The sequence below is a fragment of the Lates calcarifer genome, linkage group LG11, assembly GCF_001640805.2.
Source record: "Lates calcarifer isolate ASB-BC8 linkage group LG11, TLL_Latcal_v3, whole genome shotgun sequence".
In the NCBI taxonomy this organism is placed as follows: domain Eukaryota; kingdom Metazoa; phylum Chordata; class Actinopteri; family Centropomidae; genus Lates; species Lates calcarifer.
The window spans coordinates 626,012-635,020 of NC_066843.1; the positions used below are offsets into that span (position 1 = coordinate 626,012).

At 37.5% G+C, this 9,009-nt stretch overlaps 1 long non-coding RNA gene across 1 annotated transcript; it reads right to left on the bottom strand.

Annotated features, from left to right (window-relative positions):
- Positions 1–4,589: 4,589 nt before the first annotated feature.
- LOC127142976 (uncharacterized) lies at positions 4,590–7,343 on the bottom strand. Its single transcript, XR_007814139.1, has 3 exons — positions 7,176–7,343; positions 5,883–6,075; positions 4,590–5,026 (listed from the first exon to the last, which is right to left on the bottom strand). It is a non-coding gene; the product is annotated as an uncharacterized LOC127142976 (long non-coding RNA).
- Positions 7,344–9,009: the final 1,666 nt, after the last annotated feature.

A 9,009-nucleotide genomic window follows, 5' to 3' on the forward strand; every position in this document is an offset into this window, starting at 1 on the left:
AAAAAATGTCATAGTATTGTAAGGCGTCAAAAATGTGAAAAAAATGTCATAGTATGTAAGGTCAAGGCAATGTCATAGTATAGTAGGCTTGCAGCTTTGGACAGATTTTATACTTGACATGTTCTGTCACTGCAGGAGGAGGAAGAGAAGACCACATCACCTGAAGAGGACAACAGAAGACTTTAATAAGCATATCCACATACATGCTCATCACTACATTAAATCTTGTGTGAGAACAACACAAAGTGTCTCCAAGTGGTCAAACATCTGTCTTTATCTTTGCTGTGGTTTGTTAAACATTGTCTAGAACGGAATCAATAAAGTTTTGTGGTTTAACTTTTGGGTTGAGTTTCTTTATTTTTGAATTAATATCACTAAAATGATTTTGTAATACAGAAATGCTATTAACCCTAACCCCAACCAACCTAAAAGTCATAACCCTAACCCTACACATGGTTAAAAGCTATAACCCTAACCCCAGCTCTAGCTAAAAGCTGTAACCATAACCCTAATTTCTGGCTAAAAGTCATAACCCTAACCCTAACCCTAGCTAAAAGCTGTAACCCTAACCCTAGCCTTTGGCTAATAATCATAACCCTAACCCTAGTTTCTGGCTAAAAGTCATAACCCTAACCCTAATCTCTAGCTAAAACCTGTAACCCTAACTCTAGCTTCTGGCTAAAAGTCATAACCCTAACCCTAATCTCTAGCTAAAACCTGTAACCCTAACTCTAGCTTCTGGCTAAAAGTCATAACCCTAACCCTAGCCATTAGGTAAAAGCCATAACCCTAACCCTAATCTCTACCTAAAACTTGTAACCCTAACCCTAACCCTAACCCTAGTTTCTGGCTAAGAGCCATAACCCTAACCCTAGTTTCTGGCTAAAAGTCATAACCCTAACCCTAACCACTGGGTAAAAGCCATAACCCTAACCCTAATCTCTACCTAAAACCTGTAACCCTAACCCTAGTTTCTGGCTAAGAGCCATAACCCTAACCATTGGGTAAAAGCCATAACCCTAACCCTAATCTCTACCTAAAACTTGTAACCCTAACCCTAGTTTCTGGCTAAGAGCCATAACCCTAACCCTAACCATTGGGTAAAAGCCATAACCCTAACCCTAGCTTCTGGCTAAAAGTCATAACCCTAACCCTAGCTTCTGGCTAAAAGTCATAACCCTAACCATTGGGTAAAAGCCATAACCCTAACCCTAATCTCTAGCTAAAACCTGTAACCCTAACCCTAGTTTCTGGCTAAGAAACTAGGGTTTCTAACCCTAACCCTAACCCTAACCCTAGTTTCTGGCTAAAAGTCATAACCCTAACCCTAACCACTGGGTAAAAGCCATAACCCTAACCCTAATCTCTACCTAAAACCTGTAACCCTAATCCTAGTTTCTGGCTAAGAGCCATAACCCTAACCCTAACCATTGGGTAAAAGCCATAACCCTAACCCTAATCTCTACCTAAAACCTGTAACCCTAACCCTAGTTTCTGGCTAAGAGCCATAACCCTAACCCTAACCATTGGGTAAAAGCCATAACCCTAACCCTAATCTCTACCTAAAACCTGTAACCCTAACCCTAGTTTCTGGCTAAGAGCCATAACCCTAACCCTAACCACTGGGTAAAAGCCATAACCCTAACCCTAGCTTCTAGCTAAAAGCCATAACCCTAACCCTAGTTTCTGGCTAAAAGTCCTAACCCTAACCACTGGGTAAAAGCCATAACCCTAACCCTAATCTCTACCTAAAACCTGTAACCCTAATCCTAGTTTCTGGCTAAGAGCCATAACCCTAACCCTAACCATTGGGTAAAAGCCATAACCCTAACCCTAATCTCTACCTAAAACCTGTAACCCTAACCCTAGTTTCTGGCTAAGAGCCATAACCCTAACCCTAACCATTGGGTAAAAGCCATAACCCTAACCCTAATCTCTACCTAAAACCTGTAACCCTAACCCTAGTTTCTGGCTAAGAGCCATAACCCTAACCCTAACCACTGGGTAAAAGCCATAACCCTAACCCTAGCTTCTAGCTAAAAGCCATAACCCTAACCCTAGTTTCTGGCTAAAAATCATAACCCTAGCCTCAGACTACTAGTCATAACCCTAAACCTAGTAGTTAGTAGTTAAAGTAGTAGTAGTTAAAAGGTCTAACCCTAACCCTAACCTCTGGTTACAGGTGGCCTCTGGCTAAAAATATTTACTTTCATTCATTAAACAGACCAGCACAATATTCAGTGTTCAGAAGTATTTATTTGAGCAAGAGTAAGATAATCCTTTGTTAGCCCTACAGTGGGGAATTTCAATGTTGCAGGAGCAAAAACAGAAGAAGACATGATACAAACAACAAAATTCACATTAAAATATAACAATATATACAAATCGTAAACAATACGAACAGTATAAATAGTCTGTATACACAGTAATAGATTGGATTTGGTACTGATAATGCACTGATAATGCACTGTTTGAAATAGTAAAATCTATTTGTAAAGCCATAACCAAAACTTAACACCTACTTCTAGCTAAAACATAATAACCTGTTTGCTCATAACTACTAGACTACTAGTCATAACCTAAACCTAGTAGTTAGTAGTTAAAGTAGTAGTAGTTAAAAGGTCTAACCTAACCCTAACTCTGGTTACAGGTGGCCTGGCTAAAATATTTACTTTCATTCATTAAACAGACCAGCACAATATTCAGTGTTCAAAGTATTTATTTGAGCAAGAGTAAGATAATCCTTGTAGCCTACAGTGGGAATTTCAATGTTGCAGGAGCAAAAACAGAAGAAGACATGATACAAACAACAAAATCACATTAAAATATAACAATATATACAATCGTAAACAATACGAACAGTATAAATAGTCTGTATACACAGTAATAGATTGGATTTGTACTGATAATGCATTGTTTGAAATAGTAAAATACTAAAATTAAATGACAAACACAAAATCTAACCTAACCCACAAACAATTCAATTCATTTGAATTTTGTTAATATAGTGCTGAAACACAACAAAAGTCTATGCAGAGGTGTGAGTGTGTGAATATGTCTGTCTGTGGCAAACAAAGGTAAGATGGCTGCTTTTAGACAGTTGTCTTTAGCCACCTGTTATACTAAAGTACGGTGTTACAAAATCTAATGTCATAGAATAGTTATGTCAAAAACGTCAAAAATGTCAGTATAACGTCAAAAAAGTGTCAATAAAATGTCAAAAAATGTCATAGTACACTAAGGCGTGTCAAAAAATGTCATCGTATACTCAAAAAATGTCAAAAATGTCAAAAAATGTGATCAAAAAATGTCATAGTATAGTAAGGCGTCAAAAATGTCAAACAATGTCATAGTATAGTAAGGCGTCAAAAATGTGAAAAAATGTCATAGTATAGTGAGGCATCAAAAATGTGAAAAAAATGTCATAGTATAGTAAGGCGTCAAAAATGTCAAAAATGTCATAGTATAGTAAGGCGTCAAAAATGTCAAAAAATGTCATAGTATAGTGAGGCATCAAAAATGGTCAAAAAATGTCATAGTATAGTAAGGCGTCAAAAATATGAAAAAATGTCATAGTACACTAAGGCGTCAAAAATGTCAAAAAATGTCATAGTGTAGTATGGCGTCAAAAATGGTCAAAAAATGTCATACTATAGGAAGGCGTAAAAAATATCAAAAAATGTCATCATATACTAAAGTGTCAAAAAATGTCAAAAAATGTCATAGTACACTAAGGCGTCAAAAATGTGAAAAAAATGTCATAGTATAGCATGGCGTCAAAAATGGTCAAAAAATGTCATAGTATAGTAAGGCGTCAAAAATGTCAAAAAATGTCATACTATAGGAAGGCGTAAAAAATATCAAAAAATGTCATTGTATACTAAAGTGTCAAAAAATGTCAAAAAATGGTCAAAAAATGGTCAAAAATGTCAAAAAATGTCATATTATAGTAAGGCGTCAAAAATGGTAAAAAAAAATGTCATAGTATAGTAAGGCGTCAAAAATGTCAAAAAATGTCATAGTATAGTGAGGCATCAAAAATGGTCAAAAAATGTCATAGTATAGTAAGTGGTCAAAATATGAAAAAAAATGTCATAGTACACTAAGGCGTCAAAAATGGTCAAAAAATGTCATAGTATAGTGAGGCATCAAAAATGGTCAAAAAATGTCATAGTATAGTAAAGTGTCAAAAAGTGGTCAAAAAATGTCATAGTACACTAAGGCGTCAAAAATGTGAAAAAAATGCCATAGTATAGTGAGGCATCAAAAATGGTCAAAAAATGTCATAGTATAGTAAGGCGTCAAAAATGTGAAAAAAATGTCATAGTATAGAGGCGTCAAAAATGTCAAAAAATGTCATAGTGTAGTAAGGCGTCAAAAATGTGAAAAAAATGTCATAGTATAGGAAGGCGTAAAAAATATCAAAAAATGTCATCGTATACTAAAGTGTCAAAAAATGTCAAAAAATGGTCAAAAAATGATCAAAAAATGTCATAGTATAGTAAGGCGTCAAAAATGTCAAACAATGTCATAGTATAGTAAGGCGTCAAAAATGTGAAAAAATGTCATAGTATAGTGAGACAGTCAAAAATGTGAAAAAAATGTCATAGTATAGTAAGGCGTCAAAAATGTGAAAAAAATGTCATAGTATAGTAAGGTGTCAAAAATGTCAAAAAATGTCATAGTATAGTGAGGCATCAAAAATGGTCAAAAAATGTCATAGTATAGTAAGGCGTCAAAAATATGAAAAAAATGTCATAGTACACTAAGGCGTCAAAAATGTGAAAAAAATGTCATAGTAAAGTCTCAAAAAATGTCACAGTATATTAAGACGTCAAAGAATCATGGACAATATCTCTGTGAACAATGTCTGTCTCGTCTTTCACAAAGTCTCTGCGATCACACACACTGTCTCTGATCTGATCGTGATCCTCATCTTCAACAATGTCTCTCCAATCATGGACCATGTCTCGGCGATCGTGGACGACGTCTTGACAAGATGATGTGGTGGACCAAGTGGTGACACCTGGAGGAAATCAAAGAGAAACATACAAAGGAAAATGATCAATACACTATGACCTATTCGTCACCAACAGTTTAACCATGAAAACAGAGATATATTCTACATTACAGCTGAAAAAGAACAATGAACATTTTTAGGTTTTACTATATCGTGACATTTTTTGACGCTTTACTATATTATGACATTTTTACTTCTATTGGATTACTATTACTTTTACTGTTGCTAGTAACAGATTATTTTTCTTATAATATCTTACTTCTGATATTGCTAATTCGCATTATCACCACAACCCCCTCACACCATCACATCACCCCCCTCCTTCAGCAACTCCACTGGCTCCCAGTTCAACAACAAATTGAATTAAAACTCCTTCTGTCTACCTTCAAAGTCATCCACAACCTCGCCCCTCCATATCTGTCTGACGTCCTACATATCACCCCCCTGTCCCGCTCATCCACCCATCCACCTCACTGTGCCCTCTGCCCGCCTCAGCTCTGGAACTCTCTGCCTCCAGCCCTCTGAACAACGACTCTCTTCCTGTTTTCAAACTTTCAAACTCAGACTCAAAACTCACTTTAACCATTCTCACTGCAACATCACCGCCCTACATTTCTTCTACTGTATGTTGATTTTATCCACTGTTGTTTTATTGCTTATTGTACAGTGTTCTTGAGTGGCCAGAAAGGCGCTTAGAAATAAAATGTATTATTATTATTAATTACATTATGTCTATTCATACCAATTACTTATACATTTTTTTACACTGCTCATTACTTCTATGATTACACTTATATCCTGAATACACTTTAATGTCAGTGCTCTGTGTTGGACAGTTGATGTAAAGCTGTTTGTGAATTACCTGGAGGCCTCTGTCCTGGTCTCAAAGAACTTCCTCATTGTTCAAAGACTCTCTGTTCGTGGACTACGTCTCTGTGGACGATGTTTCTGAGATCATCAACAATGTCTCTGTGATCGCGGGCGATGCCACTGAATTGTGGAACCCCAGTCTCCTGCGCAGATCATGGATGATGTTGTGGATGAGGTGGTGACACCTGGAAGGAAATCAAAGAGAAACATGCAAAGGAAAATGATCAATACACTACTACCTATTCCTCACCAACAGTTTAACCATGAAAACAGAGAAATATTCTACATTACAGCTGAAAAAGAACATTCTCCAAACATTAGAGGAGTGTTTCAGAAAATGAGCTGTTTACTGTCACATGACAAGAAAACACATCACATCCTGAAGAACCAACAACAAAGGAACCAAAATGTTTTAGGCTCAAACTTGTGGAGGAGCTCAGAGTTAAAGTTTAGTTTTCAAGCTTGAATAGATAACTGAGCTCAGTTGAGTATTAAGACACTTCTCATCACTAATATACTCAACTGTGGGTCAACAGACAGCTATGGACAGATCACTGCCACAGATCTACAAAAAGAAAAAAAACGACAGACCAAAAAACAGAGACGCAAAACAATGAAAACAATGAAACAAAAACCTCAAAGAAATGTAAAATGATCAGGACACAGAACTACAGAGACGCAGAGAGACTGACTACAAAGAGACAAAGAAGCAGCTGAACATAAAGAGATATAAAACAGCCAAGTAAAGACACAACATGATCACAACATGATAATCAGACAAACAGATGAACAGTTACCAGGATGCTACAGTCACACAAACACAAACACACTTTAACCACGCAAATAAAAACGACGACAAGAAGGGAAAAGCCCCAAAGACATCTTTTAACATAAGGCTAATGCTAATGTTAACGCTGAGATCCAGGTGTAAAGCAGCCAGGTACAGACGCAATACACAACAAAATGACCACAGACACAAAACAATGACACCGACATGATGAGCGATATAAACGGAGTTAGAGTTACAGAGATGCTAACTGAAGGTACAGTGACTGTAAACAAACACAACAGGGATTTAAACAGACTCAGGAGCTCCTTGTTTTCACCACGGTGGGATCCACAACTCATGTCAGGGAAACACAAACACACTCTGACCCACGAGAAAAAAACACTGAAAATGGAAATAAGACTAACAGATGTCTTTAACAGAGAAGGCTAATGCTAACGTTCGCTGCTATCGCAAATGCTAACGCTAGCCGCTAGCTGGTTCGCTCCTTAGCCTTACCTTCGCGCCGCAGGTGTGTTCAGTGTCCAGCCTCATTCATGTTCGACAAAGCAGCAGCTCCGCAGTTTGTTTCAACATCCAGGCTCCGTGACTCAGGTTCCTCACAGTACTGACAAACAGAGGCTGACGGTTCAGGGACTGGTTTAAATCTGTTTTCCGGCTTCGTTTCTCCGCCTCTCTGACACACGACGTAGCCAATGACGACACACGCAAGCCAACAACGGCATAAAAAACTCCAATTGGCCAGCTGACTCTGTTCCGCCTAGCAACCGCCTCTGATTGGTCTGATAATACATCACAGGGAGGATGTATGTAGAATGTGAATTACTGTTTAAAGAACCACACCAGGGTTCATGTATTTTTTAGCCTATTTAAGCACCACTGGATACACACATCTGGAGTAGAGACAGGCCTGGAAACACTACTGTCTTTCAAGAAATATTAAAATAATAATAATAATAATAATAAAATAATAATAATAATAATAGTGATATATGAAAATAATATATATATTCATATATACTAATAATAATATTAAAAAGTTCATTTGCTGAGACAACATCACAACTCAGAAATGATTCCCCAATCAGGAGCAGAGGTTTTTATTACATAGATTAGATTTTCTTGTTCTAATAGTTCTTGTACCTCAGACTAGTGAAATGTTTTCACTGTTCTCACTGTCAAAGTGTTTGTTGTGTTCTGATCATCAATAAATTTAGAACGACAATTAACTTCTGCTCAGGAGCAAAGATCTGACTTTAAAATGTTTACTGTGATCATATGATCATATCGCTGAGCCCAGTTCATCCTGAGGAAACATGAACGTCCGAACCACAGTTCAGCAAAACTGTGACCTGCTGGTGGCGCTGCAGGAAAGTTCAGAACATCACCAGTCACCAGGGTTCATTGTCTGGGGACAGTGAACTACATCTTTAGCTGTTGAGACATTTCAGACCTGAAGTAAACGTCCATTAGAAGCCTATAGAAGACAGACAATGCTGTGTCTTTAGGAACGGACTGTGATCACAGGGGACATCGGGCCGGACGGGACGGCAGCCAGGCAGATGCAGATCAGGCAGCAGAGGTGGCTCCTCTTTAATTCAATTCATCGATCAGATAATTCAGTCAGAGGAGGATAATGAAATCCCTCAAGGTCGACTCTAATTCTTTCCAACTGCCTCCTCTCATATAGTTTTCTCTTTATCTTCTATAACCGGCCCATCGCTCTCCTCTGACCCTCACACAGCTCCGTGTTTGTGTGGAAACTCAGCTCTGACCGTAAATCACATTCAGTGAAGCTCAAGTGAACAATTAGAAATCAGTTTCTGTCTCTGTGACAGTTTGAATGAACACATTTTCAATGATTAATTAAAAACAGACAGAAAATTATTTGGTGACTAATTTCAGATGATAATCACTCAGTAAATCCTCAGAGTATTTTCCTGGTTTTCTAAGTCTCCTGTGGGGACGGGAATCGAGAACTGGCTCCAGCTGAGACCTGGTTCTAAACAGTTTAAACCATCAGAATCAAAGGCATCAGATCTGATAAATTCTGATATCGATGCTGACGTGTTTTTCTGACATTTGTGCTTTTCAAAGCACTGTTCCTGATCAATACTGCAGTCCAAAGATTTTTTGTCCCTATCAATTATTTACAGCCAAGATAAGGTTCGAAACACACCAGAGTTTTCCTTTAAATCTGCACTAAAACACCTCGTTCTCTCCAGGATGGACTCGTGAATAAACCATCAGCAAAATCAGGTTTTTATAGAAGTTGTTCAGTATTTGTGAATTCATGTTAAATATAAAAGCCTTGAAGACCTTTTTAATGCCA